Source organism: Haematobia irritans, chromosome 3 (genome assembly GCF_050003625.1).
Source record: "Haematobia irritans isolate KBUSLIRL chromosome 3, ASM5000362v1, whole genome shotgun sequence".
In the NCBI taxonomy this organism is placed as follows: Eukaryota; Metazoa; Arthropoda; class Insecta; order Diptera; family Muscidae; genus Haematobia; species Haematobia irritans.
The window spans coordinates 37,947,076-37,967,640 of NC_134399.1; the positions used below are offsets into that span (position 1 = coordinate 37,947,076).

The 20,565-nt window shown below is 30.6% G+C and overlaps 1 protein-coding gene across 1 annotated transcript in view; it reads right to left on the bottom strand.

Annotated features, from left to right (window-relative positions):
• The window catches only part of Tomosyn (syntaxin-binding protein tomosyn), a 180,507-nt gene that overhangs the window by 159,419 nt on the left and 523 nt on the right, over positions 1-20,565 (bottom strand). The window lies entirely within an intron of this gene.

The window sequence follows — 20,565 nt, forward strand, 5'->3', positions numbered from 1 at the left end:
TCGCTTCTGCGTCAACTTTGCACCACTTCTGGATCCAAAAAGAACATTTTCATTACTTTTTTTTGGAGATGCTTTTTTTGCTGGGATTCTAAACGGCATACAAATGCATGTTCAGACATGCGATGAATATGAATGTATGAAATTATATGGTATAAACGCAGCTCAAAGAGTCTAAAAGCTGATTTTTATATGTGTTTAGAAAGTCGAAAACCAGAAAGGTCGACTTTTCTAAATAGTTGGACTGGGAAATTGTCTATTTTTTCCACTTTTGAAAACGTCGAACAGAAAGTTGAAAAAGAGAGAGTTTTCCTATTTTAATAAAAGTTCACCACTGTGGTATCACAATGGACTGAAATATCGCGTTGCCACTATACCTAAACTAACCTTCCTATTTTAATAAAAGCGAAGGGTAAAAATGACTTTGGTATTGATTCCAAGCCAAAGAAATGGAGAATTGAAGTAAAGACAAATTTAAGAAACAATTCTCTTTTATGTTTTGCGTACTTGATTCGAGAAAACAAAGTTTAATTTATCCTTTTTTCAGCTTTTTTCTTCATTTGCTATTACACTAAAAAAAATATTGTCGTGAGGTCAAAGATTTCATGTCTTTAAAATACGAATACAAATTTTGCTTAGCATAGAAGACGCATTTTTCTAAAATAAAGTTATTTTCCTTGTCCAAAAGTCGATAAACTTTTCAATGAAGCCGTATTGTCCTTATAATTAAGTGATTTGACTTAAAAATGGGTATCTTAACATGAAAGAAAAAATTTATAGGCTAAGGCCAACTTGACTTTAATAATTCAGAAAAATTCTTTAAATTTAATGAAATTGTCTTTAAATTTGTTGTCTTTTTGCATCTTGACTACAAAGCAAAAAATCGTTCAAATATAGGACATGTTTTTCAAAACTTTATTTTAAAGAAGTTTTTTACTTCAAACATAGCATAATTTCTACTGGAAGTCGAATCCTAATTTGGAAAATAAAGTTGCCGTTAACTCGTTTTTAAAGGACTTTGATAGCATATGAAGAAAAAAAGCTGAGAAAACGAAAAATTAAAAAAAATTGCTTCGTAGAAGCAAGTACACAAAACCTAAATTTAAAAGAAAATTGTGTCTTAAAAGTATCCTTACTTGTATTCTCCGCTTCTTTGGCTCGGAATCAATACCAAATTTTTTAAAGTAAAGACAAAATCTTTGGAACCGAGTATGCTTTTTTTTCAGTGTAGAATGCTCTAAAAGCACGTTAAGGACAACTTAGATTTTCAAATTCGAACTCGACTTCAGGTAGAAAAAATATGCTTTGTTTCAATTAAAAAAGCCTTTAAAAGTATTGAAAAAAATCTCCTATCTCTAAACGCTATTTTGCTTTGTTGTCAAAATGCAAAAGTTAAAAAAATTCAAAGACGATTTCATTATATTTGAAGAATTTTTCAGAATTATCAAAGCTAAATTGACCTTAGTTAAACCAAATTTTCTTTAATTTTAGTATACCCAATTTTAAGTCGAATCACTTAACACTAAAGAAAAAACTGATTCATTGGAAAGTTTATCTTTTGGACAAGGATATATTTTTTTTATATTAGAAAAATGCGTCTTTTAAGCTGAGCGATAATCTTATACGTCTTTTAAGGACATCAAATCGTTGGCCCCATGCAGATTTGTCAGTATTGTGGATTTCTCCCCAAATTGGGGATATTTTTCCGTGAATGGGGACGAAATTTCCAAGTTGGGGTCTTGGGGATTTGGTGGGGAGTTTCCATAAATTTGGGGATTTTTTCGATAAATCGGTTGAATCTTTTTTTACAAAATTTTATTTCTATATAGAAAATTTTGTTAAAATTTTATTTGTATAGAAAATTTTCTCAAAATTTTATTTCTAAAGAAAATTTTGTTAAAATTTTATTTCTATAAAGAAAATTTTGTCAACATTTTATTTCTATATAGAAATTTTTGTCAAAATTTTATTTTTATAGAAAATTTTGTCAAAATTTTATTTCTATATAGAAAATTTTGTCAAAATTTTATTTCTATATAGAAAATTTTGTCAAAACTTATTTCTATAGAAAATTTTTGTCAACATTTTATTTCAAAATTTTATTTCTATAGAAATTGTTTTCAAAATTTTATTTTTTATAGGAAATTTTGTCAAAAATTTATTTCTATAAAGAAAATTTTGTCAACATTTTATTTCTATATAGAAAATTTTGTCAAAAATTCATTTCTATAAAGAAAATTTTGTCAACATTTTATTTCTATATAGAAAATTTTGTCAACATTTTATTTCTATATAGAAATTTTTGTCAAAATTTTATTTCTATATAGAAAATTTTGTCAAAATTTTATTTCTATAGAAAATTTTGTCAAAATTTTATTTCTATAGAAAATTTTGCCAAATTTTTATTTCTATAGAAAATTTTGTCAAAATTTTATTTCTGTAGAAAATTATTATCAAAATTTTATTTCTATAGATAATTTGATTAAAATTTTATTTCTATTGAAAATTTTGTCAAAATTTTATTTCTATAGAAAATGTATGAAGTACCTTTTTGCAAAATCTACCAAAACATCAAAAATTCTATCAATCTTCTAAAGACTGATAGAATTCTACTAACTTTTGCAACGTGTCTATCACCCAATTTTACTACTTGAATATTTAAAAGTAAATTTTCGTTAATAAATACGAGGCGACCGAACTCCCATTTTCATATCTCCAGCTGTTGAAAGACGATCACCAGTCTCTTGGTGTTGTGGTTCGAAATCTTGATTTTATTGCAGTTTGCTGCATGTGACAAAATTTTAGTTTTTAAATTATTACTGATTTTCTACAGCAAAAATGAGACTCATAACAGGCATGAATATTTTTTCAGTGTGATTCTAATTACAATCCCTAATACGTAGTGCCCCTGGACCATCCATATGTGAGCATCAAGGCCCTCCCTTTTTCAAAGACACAACTATATTTCGTCAATGCAGTAGTTTTCGCAGGAACCATCCAAGAATCTTGGATGGACATGATTGGAGAGCAGCTTCGGGAGGACGTACGTAGATGCCTCAGATAATCCTATGTTCGGACGTTCTTTGTTCTTGCGATTCAAACAGGGTGTTTTGGAACTCGAAAGATATTAAACTCCATTACGGATAATTTTATTTTTAAATAAACTTAAATGCAAATCCTTTTTGGTGGCTTATAAACAAAATAATAAGCTGACAATAAAACAAATATAATGTAGCTATCATAGACAAAAGAGTGAACTTGGTATCACATCAAGTCTGCTATCCTGTATACGTTTTAATCCTATTTTTAAACATTATATACTATTTGGCTTGCTGAGGACTCTAGTGGTGCTACGTACATTTCCCACTCTTTACTAAAAAAATACGATTTAAAGAATAACTAAAGATCTTAAATACAAGAATGGTAAAGGGTTTCTGTGGACGCCTTTCGGTCTGTTTAGTAATCCTAATTTAGCCTGTGGAGGTAGAACCACAGATGATACATAGTACATACGTACACATTTACACAACACACATATATATTTTGTGTAAAAAAATACATATTCTAGTATTTTAGGTACAAATAAAAGAAGAAGAAGAAGAAATAACAATCATACCAAAAAGGATTATAATATTCTAGGAAGAGATTATGAATAAGCCACCAACATCTTTGTTGAAAAGGCGAAAATCTTCGTCACAAAAAATAGGCAGAATTATATTAAGGACATTTATTTAATATAAGAATAATAGCTTGAAGAAGTTTTGCTACGCAAAAGTTCATTACGACATTAAACCCCTCTACTATACATATGAGTATTTCCATAAAATTTTTCCCCAGAAAATGCAAATAAAATTTTATTAAAGATAAGTTTACAATGGAATTGTTATCATGGGAACCACCCTGGTCCAATTATAGCATACCCAGTTTGTACACAGATGCGCCACTACACTGAAAAAAATATTTTCCTAATATGGAAGATTATGCAAACTCAAATTTTAGGACACGCGTAATTTCTACAATACGAGGATTACCTTTTTATATTTACTTTTTTTGAGGTTATACGTACACCCTCAAAAAAATCGCTTCTGTAACATATGCCATATTTTGCTTCAAGCATATATATTTTCTGGATTGGTCCAAACAAAATACTGTTTGTATTATTCGAACATATTATGTTTCACCTTGGGGCATACACTGGTAGAAAAAAATTTAATGAAATTTTCTTTGTGTGGATATATTTTTAAGGCGCCAATTGGTTACTTCCATTATTTTACTTGCAGCATACTCTCTAGGTCTCTCTTTCTAAACACATATAAACATGGCTATTTCTAAATTAATATATGTTTGCATCTAAGCATTTTATATTTACAAACATTTTGTGTCCCAAACATAATATATATATTAACACATATGCCCCAAACATGTTATGCTAGTTTATTAACATTATATGCTTGCACTTAAAAATATTGTGTTAAAAAATTTGAGTTCCAAACATATAATGTTTACACCCAAACGTATGAAAAACAGTTTTTTCGTCCGTGCACAATGGACTGAAAGGTCTAAGTGAGCCGGAATCAAATCGGACTACCACTTTAACCTAATCCAGCACTTGAAGTAAGTCCTCAAAATTACAATTTGTATTCTACATGCTGTTAGTACAAGTAAAAACAGAAGAAAAATCAAAGTTTTTAACATTTGGTTTATTTCGGCATTGAAAGGATTAAGGTCTCTATATATGCAAAAAAAAGACTTCATTTCACATTTTTATCCGACGTTTCGTTGGTAATTTCCAACTTCTTCTGGTATGAATTTTTATTGAAATCTGGCATCAATAACAACAACAAAAGGGGGCAATTACATCTATGTAGAGTATCATAAGTCAATCTCTAAACTTCCATTTAGTCTTTCTTCATATTTCCGATATTATTAAATCATAAAAAGCGACGGCATGTAAACCATTATTCTAGGAGTATGTTATAATGAACTGCCAATCGTGAGATTGACACAACGTTAGGCATTAGTGGGTGCTTCGAAAAAATCATGAAAGGCATGCACATTTATGATCCGTTCACGAAAGTGAACAGAACAACCAGTGTTCATGATCTGAAACCGTAATGGTTACGAATTTATAATCCGGCATGCACGATTTAACTCTTAATGCCAACCAAGAGCTATGAGGATCCCGCATCGGACAATTTTTTTTTATTATTTTTATATTTTTATAGCCTCCACCATAGGATGGGGGTATATTAACTTTGTCATTTCTTTTGTAACACATCGAAATATTGCTCTAAGACCCCATAAAGTATATATATTCTGGGTCGTGGTGAAATTCTGAGTCAATCTAAGCATGTCCGTCCGTCTGTTGAAATCACGCTAACTTCCGAACGAAACAAGCTATCGACTTGAAACTTGGCACAAGTAGTTGTTATTGATGTAGGTGGGATGGTATTGCAAATGGGCCATATCAGCCCATTTTTACGTATAGCCCCCATATAAACGGACCCCAAAATTTGGCTTGCAATTGCTCTAAGAGAAGCAAATTTCATCCGATCCGGCTGAAATTTGGTACATTATGTTAGTATATGGTCTCTAACAACCATGCAAAAATTGGTCCACATCGGTCCATAATTACATATAGCCCCCATATAAACCGATCCCCAAATTTGGCTTGCGATTGCTCTAGAAGAAGCAAATTTCATCCGAACCGGCTGAAATTTAGTACATGGTGGTAGTATATGGTCTCTAACAACCATGCAAAAATTGGTCCACATCGGTCCATAATTACATATAGCCCCGATATAAACCGATCACCAGATTTGACCTCCGGAGCCTCTTGGAAGACCAAAATTCATCTGATTCAGTTGAAATTTGGTACGTGGTGTTAATATATGGCCTCAAACACCCATGCAAAAATTGGTCGAAATCGGTCAATAATTATATGTATATAGGCCCCATATAAACCGATCCCCAGATTTGACCTCCGGAGCCCCTTGGAAGAGCAAAATTCATCCGATAAGGCTGAAATTTGGTACGTGAAGTTAGTATGTTATATGGTATCCACCAACCATGCCGGAATTGGTTCATATAACTCCATAATTATATATAGCCCCCATATAAACCGATCCCCAGATCTGACCTCCTGTGCCTTTTGGAGAAGCAAAATTCATCCGATCTGGTTGAAATTTGGTACGTGGTGTTAGTATTTGATATTTAACAACGATGCCAAAAGTGGTCCATATCAGTCCATAATTATATATAGCTCCCATATAAACCGATCCCGAGATTTGGTTTTGGTGCCTCTTAGAGGAGCAAATTTCATCCGAGTTGAAATTTGGTACATTGTGCTAGTATATGGCCGTTAACAATCATGCCTAACTAGGTCCACATCGGTCTATAGTTTTATATAGCCCTCAGATAAATCGATCCCCAATCACACAAAAATTGGTCCATATCAAGTCCATAATTCTATATAGCCCCCATATAAGCGACCCCCATATTTCAATTTCCATGTCGATTCGTAATTATTTATAGACTTACCTATACATAACCATTTTGTCTAATATATACCTCGTATGGACTAACTCACAATTTAGAAAACGATGTTAAGAAGTTTTAACATACCACAACCCATGTAATTCGATTGTGGATGACAGTCTTTCGTAGAAGTTTCTACGCAATCCATAGTGGAGGGAACATAAGATTCGGCCTGGTCGAACTTACGGCCGTATATACTTGTTTATTATTGTTATATTTTATATTACATTTTATTCATTTGTTGATATCTTTTTTCGTTGAAAGTTGCAGACTTATTTCCAAAAAATAAATTAAAACTACTGTGCATCGGCTCAAAGAACTGCATTTTTGAGCACTCAAAACACCGATTTGATGGGCCATCAGCCATATAATACTGACGTGGTACCGAATTACTTCCTTTTATTTTCGAACGTAAAAACTAGAGGTCAACGCTTTTTGATACCTGAAGAAGCGTTTGTTTCGTTCGGAATGTATGTTTTGGAGATAGCTCAATCAGAGTAACAAAAGTGTTTCGACTTAATGAGGAATATTTTGAAAAACAATAAAACGAGTTTTGATGGTTAATATTTGTTGTTCTTCTCTAATCCCGAATTAGAAAAGGCACCCCTCGTATCAAGGTAACAAAAACGAAAATGAATAGTTTTCTGTATGGCACGTCGGTTCACCACAAAATGACACAACTATATAACTTTATCTGTAAGTATTTTTGGATATAGGCCAAATAGCTCGTACTAAGAAATAAACAAAAAAATACAAAAACTTTTAGTGAAAAAGCACATGGCAGATTTATTGCTATCGAATATTGCTTTATTAATGTCAAAGGAAAACACCTCCACCCAACACGTGACCGACGAAATCACTTGTAGAAATCACCCTGTTGCACGATTGGATATCGCGTGTACCGATAATGGTTGTCTCAAAATAGCTGTTGGGAGTTCTATTAGATTAACCAAATTGAACAATGCATGTTTGTGTGTGTGTGGGGGAAATCTTTTTGTGTTCGACATTGTGTAAAATTTTCCAAAAAAGACTGAAGAGTTTTCCATGGCGGTGGGTGGTTGATTGACTTAGGTAAAAGGAAGTCATTTGGTACTCAATCGTAGCACTGATACAGATATTGCAACAAGTACAATGACATTGTTCCTTCATGTGTCCTCCAATTGAACTCTTTAGATATGTCAATTTTTACTATTATTGGATTCAAATAACGTGATACGAATAGTTGTGTGGGGAGCATAAATAGAACAGCATTTTGCAATATTGAGACTATTGTATTCTTCATAATTCTGGTCTTAACATACTTTGGGCTAGGTTAGGCAAGTTTGGCAGCCCACTATTTCAGGCTAACCAAAGACAATCTAGAAGAAGACGCAGTTTTGTCATAACAAACTGAAGCGCCAGAGGTCTCTGTCAAGATAATATCATGAAGTTTGCGTGGAAACCCGGGTTGCGTCTTCTTCTAGATTGTCTTTTGGCTCACTTAGACTATTCAGTCCACACCCAGAAAAAAGTGACCCTTTCTTTAAATTAAAATGAACTCATTGTGAAGAAAGTTGAACTTCGTATAGCGCCAAAGACATTTTTATTTGTTTGAACGATGTGATTTTCGTAGAAATTAGGTAGAATGTATTCCATATATTAGTTAACATTTTTCTATATTTATGTACCACTATACTACAGAATGAAAAAATTTAACTGAATTGAATTCATATATGGAATGATTTTATTGAACTTTTTTCATTCATTTGGAGAAATCTTACATATTTGTGGTAATCCTTTTACTTCAAATTTCGAACTGCTTACCTTCGTTTTTAAATACAATTTTATGTATTTATATAAGCATTTTTTCTTCAATAAAAGACATATTTTATTAATATATTAAATATATTTATTTAGAATCAACAGCATCGAATGGCCTTGAAATATTAAAACACATTTTTATTCATCTTCTAGTACCTTTCACTTTGAATAAGTTGCTGCCTAGCAATTTTGTCCACCTTTTACAATTCAATACCTACAAATATAAGCAAAAAAATCCTAAACCAATGTTTTCACAAAAGGTTAGCGTCGTTGAATATTACCTGTTAATTGAAGATTCCAAAATGAAGTCGAATGAAGGGGTTGTTATTCTGTTGCTGTTTTCCATTTTTATAAACCAATTTTCAGAAAAACGAACATTTGTCTCACTAATTTTAAATAACAAATATTTTATATATTTTATTTGTTTTTTTTATTATATTATTTTACTATTTTTTTAACAATCTCTCGGTATACTATAACAACGCGATTCCAACTAAAAAACATCCCACGTGCAACACATCGATGACAGGTATCGATTACAGGTAGATAAAAGAATTGTAGGAAATTTTCCTATATTCTAACAAGTGTGTTTCCTTAAGTTTTGAAAGGATTGAATACTTCTTAGTACGAATGAACTAAAACATTTTTCTATGCCAAGTGTTATTCGTATGTATGAAAAGCTTTCTATAATAAAGGAAGTCAGAATGATCATTTTTTAAGAAATCTTACTAAATTTGAGGAATCTTGGGTTTAGTTCGGTTTTTGTTTATTTTTACGAATGCTTTGTTATCAGTGAATAAAATTTTCTTGTTCAGTAGTAAATTCTTAACCCACCGAAGAAAACAGTATTAGTAAAATGCCATACCTTATTCTAGTTAATGAACTATTCCTAACTGCTTTCAGTTTAGGATTTTTTTACTAAAACAACTAAATTTTATTATTTCATACAAAAATTAAACTGAATGGAAATAAAATGGCTAAACTAAATTGATGAACATTTTTTCATTTAGTTTCGAAGACACTTTTTTCTGGGTGCATGCACCGAAAGAATTATCTTCGTTAATTTTACCAAGAATTCTTCATTAATTATTCTTCGTGAATTCTTCATTATAACAAACAAATTTTCATTCATTTTCGTAAATTTTACGAAGAACATTTTACGAATATACGAAACGTCTACGAAATATTCTACATTAACTTTTCTTCGTAAAAAGTTTGTACTTTTGTTGTTGTTTGATAGTTGACCTTTAAATTTTTTTTGTTTTGTTGTTGTTTGATAGTTGACCTTTAACATGTGAATAAAAACAGCTGTTGTTGTTTTTGTGAGTTGTAATTATTATTTAAAAGTATCCGATATTTCGAGACATCTCCGATGCTCGTTCTCAGGGAAATTAATTTGGAATTAAAAAACAATGAACTTGTTCACAAGAGAGTGTATTTACAACTGTACTTTTAACGAAACTTTCTTCAAATTTCATGACTTTTGTGAAGAAGTTGTAACGAATTTATGAATATTTTACCAAAAAAAAATTTCTTCATAAAATGTACGAAATATTTTCTTTGAAATAACGAAGAAGTTTCATTGAACACACAAAAAATTGTTTCTCTGATTCAATCACGAAATTAATTGATCCAATTAATTTTTTTAATTGAAATGTCTTCAATCACGAAAATGATAGTATCAATCACAGTTTTAATTGGGCATAGAAAAAAATCTTGATTAAAAAATTAATTGATTTTTTCAGCAAAATTCAATTAATTTTTTAATTGATTCAATTAAAAATTTAATTGATGTTGATTGCAAAACGCAATTAATTTATTAATTAAAAAGGGTAACTATTTTTAATTACTTAGTTAGATTGGCTTAGAGTTTTTATTTGGATTAACAAATGATTGTTTGAAATACATTTTTAATTAAAAAAGTAAAAAAAAATCAGCACTTTTTTTAACTGAATTAGTCTTCCGAATTTGATTAAAAAGTTAATTGTATCAATTAATTTTTTAATTAAACATTTTAAAAATTTCAATCATTGACTTAATTAACTTAATGTTTCTATCATGATTAAAAAGTTAATTGTATCAATTAATTTATTAATTGAAAAAATTTTCAACTTCAATTAACTTTTTAATTGGAAATATTTTGGTGATATTTTTTTCTGTGAAGTTGTGAAATTTTTGTTCGCGACATATAATTGTCTTTGATAATGTGCTTGGAGTGTATTCCTTTATTTAATTTTTAATGAATACCTTGCTACTTCTCATTTGGGTGATAGGATTTTATGAATAAGAGTGTGTCAACCAAACTGAATAATTTTCAAAAACTTATGATGTAAAGTAGTGATGACATTTTTCAAACTTGTTACTACAACCAAATGCACTTGGGACTATAATTTTTTTTCTCTAAAAGTTCGAACATTTTTCACAAAATGTACAAAAATTTTTCATAAAAAATACGAATGATTTCATTAAAAGTACTTAACAATTTCTTAAAAAGTATGAAAATTTTTCGAAAAAAATACGAAACAATTTCATAAAAAGAAAGAAATTGTTTCATAAAAAGTACGAAGATTTTTTACGAACTAATTATACAATTGCCTGTTTCGGTATCAGGCTAACATGAAATATAATTTTTTTACAAACTACGAAAAATGTTGAAGAAGTTTTCTTCATAAAAAGAAAGTAATATTTTGTACTTTTAATGAAAAGTTTCTTTGGTTGTAAAACAATGACAAATTTCGTACTTTAACGAAATTTTTCGTTGTTTTTACGAAGAAAATTTTTTCGTTGTGGTTATACCACCAGTGTACTATGTTATAGACCAAATGACCGAAACCTCACTTCTAAAATCAATTTTTGAACTTGTGAAAATTATAAATTTGGTGGTTCAAAAACGAATCCAAAATGGTAAAACCATATGGCAACCCGTTTCGCTGCTCCAGGTCGTAGTTGATTTTTTCTTCTTAAATTTACGGTTAAACACTGTGCTTTAAAGATTGCGCTCGTAAAAAAAGTTTAAAGTTAAAAACTTAATTAATTAAAAAAATTCAAGTCAAGGTACGTAATTAACAAAGATTGTGAATATTTGTTGTTTGTGTAGGTTAGGTTAAAGTGACAGCCCGATTAATTTTCAGGCTCACTTAGACTATTCAGTCCATTGTGATACCACATTTAAGTAAAAGTACCTATTACATATGGGCACTTCTAGTTTTAACCGCTGAACCTTCACTATTATTTTCTTTTGATGAACCAACCAAAATTTCACTACCGAAATAAACCTTATGTTAAAAGCTTTAATTTTTCTTCTGTTTTTACTTCTACTAACAGCATGTAGAACAAAAATTGTCATTTGGAGAACCTACCTCAAATACTTCAAGAGCTATATGAGCTTGTTCTGAAAACTTGATTCTTGAATTGCGACCGAATGGCCTTACGAAAATGAGCGCTATTTGGCCTACAATATCTTTCAAAGTATGAGAAAAAATATAAAAAAGAACCCGAAAGAGTATCAGCTATGGTTTTTGTATAAATGTCAATTTACTAGAAACATACAGTAGAAAAATTTTCTCAAATTTTCGTATTTTTCGTTTATTGTTAAAGAAGTTTATAAAAATGTATTTTTGTGCTCACCAATATGGAAAATATTTATAGCTTATTTAGATTAAAGCCTCTGCTTTAACCCTTATACTACGTTGGGGTCATTTGATGACCCATATCGTATTTTTCAACACCACATATCTTACTGTTCGAATATAATTAACAATTTATATCACTCAGTGCATTAATTGGTAACATATGCTGAATTCATGCTGAGTAGAAAGAACTTTTAATTATAATCCAAAAGTAAGAAATTCGGCGATGAAAAATACGACATAATACCCAACGTAGTATAAGGGTTAAAACAACATCGAGAAATAAATCGAAACTAAGTGGGAAAATAGAATTTTGTTTCTTTTTCGAATGTCCTTCTAAGTGGACATCGGTAGTGAAAGGGTTAAGTTAACGTTTTCCAGGTCCGCAAGTTATCTAAAGCTATATGCCCCAAAAATTCGCTTACGCCTTACACAAAATGCAGGACACTCACACAAGAGGTGTTTAATTGATTCCTTTTCCTCCGCATCGTGACAGCTCATACAGTAGTCATTATGCTTCGCACCAATAGTTTTTACAAATTCGCCTATCAGGCAGCGACCCCCCAGCAAAAAATTTGGAAGTTCTTCCAAAGGCACAATTTTAAAAGCACTTCCAGAAGATGCACTCCCAATGATGTTCTTTATTTTAACCACCCAGGAAGTTCTTTTAATTCAATTTTTTATAACTTGTTTTTTTTTTCATACTTTTAATGGGTAATTTTAACTTTTTTGTTTCAAATAAGTTAAAAACAGAGAAAGATATTCATTCAGAATTCATAAAATGTTACAAATCATTTAAATTTTGTCGAAAAAATGCTAAATCCAATCTGAAAAAATTGTGAATTTTTGAAAATGTTTGAGGTCAAACATTTCCGACAAGCGTTAGAATCCATTAAAAATTATAATAAATATTTATTTGACAAAATATCACAGAATATTTTAAGTTACATCCAAAACATTGAATTCGGATCACACCTAAAGAAGAGATGCAAATTCAGTGGAACGACTGTTGTAAAGGAGGACTTCCGTCCTATGACAAGCCCATGTTAAATTCATCGCTTCTGCGTCAATTTTGCACCACTTCCGGATCCAAAAAGAACATTTTCATTACTATTTTGGCGAGAGCGTTGTAGCAGATATCAGAATATCTGACGTCTTGAGAACACTAGCACATCTAGTGTGCGGTTAAAGTTTAAATAGGGCCATATTTGCTTGGTGTCGTTACATCCCTTGCAATTCTCCCATCGAACATTTACCATCGTGACAGCCTTCTCACGCAGTAAGAGCTTACATGTAGCCAAAGACATACCAACAGATTCTACTTCCCCTGGGATATGTAAGGTAGTTCCTAGCCTTGCTAACTCATGTGCTTGACAGTTTCCAGGTATGTTCCTATGGCCAGGCGCCCAAATTAGGTACTGCTCAGCCATCTCGTTGAGAGATTCGCGGCAGTCGATGACCGTTTTCGAGTTAAGGAACACAGAGTCCAAGGATTATATATTAATGCCAACATTTTTTGGAACATTACTTCTCAGCCAATTCGCCACCTCTCTTATTGCTAATATTTCAGCTTGAAAAACACTACAGTGATTAGGTAATCTTTTCGCTATTCGAAGTTCCAGATCTTTAGAATATACTCCGAGACCCAATTGTCCATCAAATTTGGAGCCATCAGTGTAGAAATCTATATATATTTTATTCCCCGGGGTCTGTGTACACCACGCCTCACTGTTGGGAATTAGAAAAAGCATATTTTTTGTTTGCTAAATTTATGATTGTTTCATATTGTCTTGAGTATAACTTTCTAACTTGGAAGGGATTGGTAGACTTTTATATATAATTAGAGGAGTTGTGATGTTGTCTTTCTGGTAAACATAACGTGCTAAAGAAAATACCCCATTACAATTATAGCGTGTGTTAGAGTCAAAGAAAACGCAAAAATTTTTACATACAGTGCATAGCCTATAGTCAGAAAACACCACTTTTTTTGTATTGTGATTTAAAGAGATCGCCTTGGTTGTCCGCAATCTATCGAGCTCAATTTTGACTGAATCCGTGTCGGAAAAGTTAGCTTCTATGCCCTCAAGGAGTCTAATTAGGAGATCGGTCTATATGGGAGCTATATCAAAACATGGACCGATATATACCAAATTTATAACAGCTCTTAAATGGCTTAAAGTACCTCAAGATTTCAATTTCAAGCAAATCAGATGAAAATTGTGGCTACGATGCCCTCAAGAAGTTCAGTCTATATGGGTGATATGTCAAATATGGCACAGCTCTTTTTAAACCTAAAACATCTCTGGTTTTTAAAATTTCAAACAAATTGGTCGAAAATTGTGACTTTTATGTCCTCAACAAGTCAAATCTGGAGATCGGTCTATATGGGCGCTATATCAAAACACTGGGTATAAGCCATCGCTGTAAAACTTTTTGGTGTTTGGTCTAAGCTGGGATTGAACTCATGACCCTTTGTATGCTAGGAGGGCATGGTAGCCTTTGTACTACGGTAAATAACGATACAGTAGGTAACGGATATACGCACATCTCATATAAGAAAATTTTAACGAAAATAATTTATCTAGTGGGAAAAAATGTTTCGCATAAGAATAACCTTTATCAGATATACAAATAAAAGAAAAAAATTAGATTCACGCTAGATGACAATTTAAATTAAAAAAATAATTCCTGCTAATAGAATGAAAAGTTTGTTTAATAAATACTATAAATGATAAAAGTATTTTATAAAACTATAAAATGATTTTTTGTTTACTTTCTTTTCAAAAACGAATTTTTATAAAATATATTCATATAACAAATAATTTTCTTATATACGTATGTATGCCTACAAGAAACTTTTTCCTATAAACAATAATTCCATATAAGAAAAAAAATTGTGTGATTTTCTGACTTTCTTATATCCGTTACCTACTGTATATTTTATTTCGTATATGGTTAAACTGGTAAGCATGAGATACACTTTCATATGCCAGTAGGCGTGGCAGTTGGCAGATCGGACCAAATTTGTTATCATACTTTTTGCTTATCCCCAGTGTTATACATACAAAATTTCAGAGCTCTAGGTGCTTCCAGCTGTAGCCGCTTTATTATAAGCTTCTACAACCAAGTGAAACGATCATAGGAGATTTCCATCTCCTTCGATGATATTGAAATTCCCTTTGGTGAGTGTGCAAAATACATTGAAGTTATATTGGACAGAATGCTTAATTTTAATCTTAGCATTGAAAAAAAGGACGGGAAAATCCATGGAAACCTTGTAGTTGTCAAAAAGGCAATAGGAAATATTTAAGGCCTAAAACCAAAAAATGTGTGGCAGTGACCTATAATGATATATGGGTCTGGTGCATTGTTGCTACTTGTGCCAAAAATAATCTACCAAAATTAGAAAAAAATTACCAAATATCTACCAAATGTAAAAAATCTTATTTTAAATTTTTTATAGAAAATTTTTGCAAAATTTTATTTCTATATTTTTGCCAAAAAGTTATTTCTATAAAAAATTCTTGCAAAAATTTACTTTTATAGCAAATGTTTGCAAAATTTTATTTTTAGAGAAATTTGTGCAAAATTTTATTTTATTTATTTATTTTATTCCTTCTTCACGAATCCAAGCCGCTAGACCATATAAGGATTCCAAATCTACAAAAACATAACAGCAATCATAATTTGTTAAAAAAAAGACATGAGCTTAAAAACAAGAAAAAAGTAACATAAATAGTAATAATTTGAAACAAATGAATACACAATAATTAAAGCAATTAACAAAAATATATTAATTTTATGTTAGCCTGATATCAGGGAGCCACCGTGGTGCAATGGTTAGCATGCCCGCCTTGCATACACAAGGTCGTGGGTTCGATTCCTGCTTCGACCGAACACCAAAAAGTTTTTCAGCGGTGGATTATCCCACCTCAGTAATGCTGGTGACACTTCTGAAGGTTTCAAAGCTTCTCTAAGTGGTTTCAGTGCAATGTGGAACGCCGTTCGAACTCAGCTAGGTATCACAATGGACTGAATAGTCTAAGTGAGCCTGATACATCGGGCTGCCACCATACCTAACCTAACCTATATATATGGGAGCTATGTCTATATCTGAATTGATTTCCACCAAATTTGGCTTACATATTTACAATGTTAATTCATTCTCTCCAAAATTTAAAGGAAATCAAGGTAAACCACTGTAGTTAATTAAGTACATATCCCGCGAAAGATATATTTATGTGTGCTATATTTAAATCTGAACGGAAATTAGCGTACATATGTAGAAGGGCTTCTGTGGCACGGTTGCCATAGTTGATAGAATTCTGCCAAAAATGGTAGTTTTTTTACTGTTTGGTAGATTGGTAGACTTCTTGATGTTTGGGTAGATTCCTCTCTAAATAAACGGTACTACAGAAATAAAATTTTGAGAAGATTTAGTAAAGAAATAAAATTTTAAACATATTTCTAAAGAAATAAAATTTTGAGAAAATTTTCTATAAAAAAAGTAAATTATTGTTTTCGCGTTAGGTCATACTACACAGAAAAATTCACGAAAATTTTTCCAATTAAAGTCTTATTTGAGTTCTAAAAATATTCAAAAAAAATATTCAATTAAAAATATAATTGATTCCACAAAATTTTTAATTGAAATAAAAATAAAAATCAATCTGGGTTGTACGTTTGAGGAGTATATTTGTATGAGAAGTTTGTTGTTGTTTTGTAGGGTCACTAAATCTGGTTCACCAAGATTTTTAGCAGATTTATTTACCTTCTCCAAATCGTCGAGGAATTCGCAGATTATGATTCCGAAACTAACAACTGTATTAGAAAGATCATTCCAAGTGAGAATCATATCGAAACCATATAAAAGTTGGACGCAACGTTACGGTGAATGGCGATCGCTATCGTTCGATGCTAACAAACTTTTTGTTGCCAAAAATGGAAGAACTGAACTTGGTTGACATGTGGTTTCAACAAGATGGCGCTACATGCCACACAGCTCGCGATTCTATGACCATTTTGAGGGAAAACTTCGGAGAACAATTCATCTCAAGAAATGGACCGGTAAGTTGGCCACCAAGATCATGCGATTTGACGCCTTTAGACTATTTTTTGTGGGGCTACGTCAAGTCTAAAGTCTACAGAAATAAGCCAGCAACTATTCCAGCTTTGGAAGACAACATTTCCGAAGAAATTCGGGCTATTCCGGCCGAAATGCTCGAAAAAGTTGCCCAAAATTGGACTTTCCGAATGGACCACCTAAGACGCAGCCGCGGTCAACATTTAAATGAAATTATCTTCAAAAAGTAAATGTCATGGACCAATCTAACGTTTCAAATAAAGAACCGATGAGATTTTGCAAATTTTATGCGTTTTTTTTTAAAAAAAAGTTATCAAGCTCTTAACAAATCACCCTTTAGATGTTACTGGGAGTCCAATAGTAAATAAAATCAATTTATTTCATTAAATCAGAAAAAGTATTAGTACATATTAAATTAAATTAAATTTTTATGTTCAAGAGTAATTGCCATAAATTCTTCAATGTATACAATTTTTATTTATGTCCAATAAATTCTTAGTTTTATTAATAAATTTATATATATATATATATATATATATATATATATATATATATATATATATATATATATATATATATATATATATATATATATATATATATATATATATATATATATATATATATATATATATATATATATATATATATATATATATATATATATATATATATATATATATATATATATATATATATATATATATATATATATATATATATATATATATATATATATATATATATATATATATATATATATATATATATATATATATATATATATATATATATATATATATATATATATATATATATATATATATATATATATATATATATATATTTTGCCGATTTATGACCACAGAGCACGGTTGCCATTCATGCTAAAAATAAACCACCAAAATTTGAAGTAAATTTTACCAAAAATTTACCAAATTTATAAAATCTTATTAATGGTTGTGAAAGTTACTACTTCTACAAAAAGGGAAAACTTACTCACAATGGACTTTAAAGCACACAAAAAAATCCAATTAATTTTTTAATTGAAATGTCTTCAATCACAGAAATTATAGTATCAATTAAAAAAGTAATTGAAATTTAATTAAAAAATACAGACAAAATTTTGATTACATGACACCAAATTATTAAACTAATGAAAAATTGAAAGAAAAAAGCAATAAATTTATTAATAAAACTAAGAATTTATTGGACATAAATAAAAATTGTATACATTGAAGAATTTATGGCAATTACTCTTGAACATAAAAATTTAATTTAATTTAATATGTACTAATACTTTTTCTGATTTAATGAAATAAATTGATTTTATTTACTATTGGACTCCCAGTAACATCTAAAGGGTGATTTGTTAAGAGCTTGATAACTTTTTTTTTAAAAAAAACGCATAAAATTTGCAAAATCTCATCGGTTCTTTATTTGAAACGTTAGATTGGTCCATGACATTTACTTTTTGAAGATAATTTCATTTAAATGTTGACCGCGGCTGCGTCTTAGGTGGTCCATTCGGAAAGTCCAATTTTGGGCAACTTTTTCGAGCATTTCGGCCGGAATAGCCCGAATTTCTTCGGAAATGTTGTCTTCCAAAGCTGGAATAGTTGCTGGCTTATTTCTGTAGACTTTAGACTTGACGTAGCCCCACAAAAAATAGTCTAAAGGCGTCAAATCGCATGATCTTGGTGGCCAACTTACCGGTCCATTTCTTGAGATGAATTGTTCTCCGAAGTTTTCCCTCAAAATGGCCATAGAATCGCGAGCTGTGTGGCATGTAGCGCCATCTTGTTGAAACCACATGTCAACCAAGTTCAGTTCTTCCATTTTTGGCAACAAAAAGTTTGTTAGCATCGAACGATAGCGATCGCCATTCACCGTAACGTTGCGTCCAACAGCATCTTTGAAAAAATACGGTCCAATGATTCCACCAGCGTACAAACCACACCAAACAGTGCATTTTTCGGGATGCATGGGCAGTTCTTGAACGGCTTCTGGTTGCTCTTCACTCCAAATGCGGCAATTTTGCTTATTTACGTAGCCATTCAACCAGAAATGAGCCTCATCGCTGAACAAAATTTGTCGATAAAAAAGCGGATTTTCTGCCACTGATTTTGGTAATAAAATTCAATGATTTGCAAGCGTTGCTCGTTAGTAAGTCTATTCATGATGAAATGTCAAAGCATACTGAGCATCTTTCTCTTTGACACCATGTCTGAAATCCCACGTGATCTGTCAAATACTAATGCATGAAAATCCTAACCTCAAAAGAATCACCCTTTATATATATATATATATATATATATATATATATATATATATATATATATATATATATATATATATATATATATATATATATATATATATATATATATATATATATATATATATATATATATATATATATATGTGTACAATTCCGGCTATAGTTCTGAAATGGACTGTATTGTTAGTTTGATGCTCCCAGAATCATAAAAAGATATGTATAAGAAAACACAGTACAAATTTCAGTTGAGTTATCAGTGTTTTATTGTGAGTGGCAGCGGCTTACCCTTTTAATTGTCTATGCACAAGTGAAATTTACAAGTTAAGCCAAGATTTCCAAAGGGTCAGCCATTGTTGTTTAGAACAAAACAACAATTAAATTTAACGAATATGTTGAAGCTAATTGAGTGAAAGAAAGATTCTGAAGTTGCCGTTTAGTTAAAATTAATTGAGGCATTTTCGTAGTAATTCATATTCAATTCAAATTAATGCCAATTACAATTAACTTTCTTAATTTAATAGATTACAAATATCTAAGTAAACATTAAAATAAACAGATAATTTCGAATTTCAATTCAATTTTAGTAAAGTTCAATTCAGGGATTTGGTTTAGTGGTTGGAACGGAGTTCAACACTATGTATATCTAAACCGATTTCTTCCAAAACCAATAGTGATCGAGTCTGACCCAAAACACATTCTCATGCTTAATTTGAAGTTGATTCAATTTATTGGAGAGACATTCTAAAACAATATACAATTTTGCACATTCAAACCTTTTTACAAAAAAAATAAACTGATTTGTACACAGTTCCCGATCTCCAACGATACAAATGCGCAATTGAGTGTAATGTATACGTATGGCATTGTTATGCCGTTTTGGTTCCCCATTGAGGAGTTAAGCTAGAAGCTTTAATTTGCCTTAAGACATTTACAGCTTTAAACTATGCTATTTTTCCGTTTTATATTTCTATTAAAAAATCCAATTGTTGCTCGATTAAACAAATCTTGCAGCCATATTCAAAGCAATTTACTGATATTTTGTATCTCATTCACATTATACTTTCAAAATCTACTTTATCATTTGCCTTATAAAGAAGGTATTTCATATCTACTTTTAATAGATTTCGAAACTAATATGTATGTATTTATCGTTCTTTGATAGATTTATACCCATTTATACAATTTCAAGGCAATCTATCGAAGGAATTTCTATGGTAAAACTAAATTTAAAGTTTACT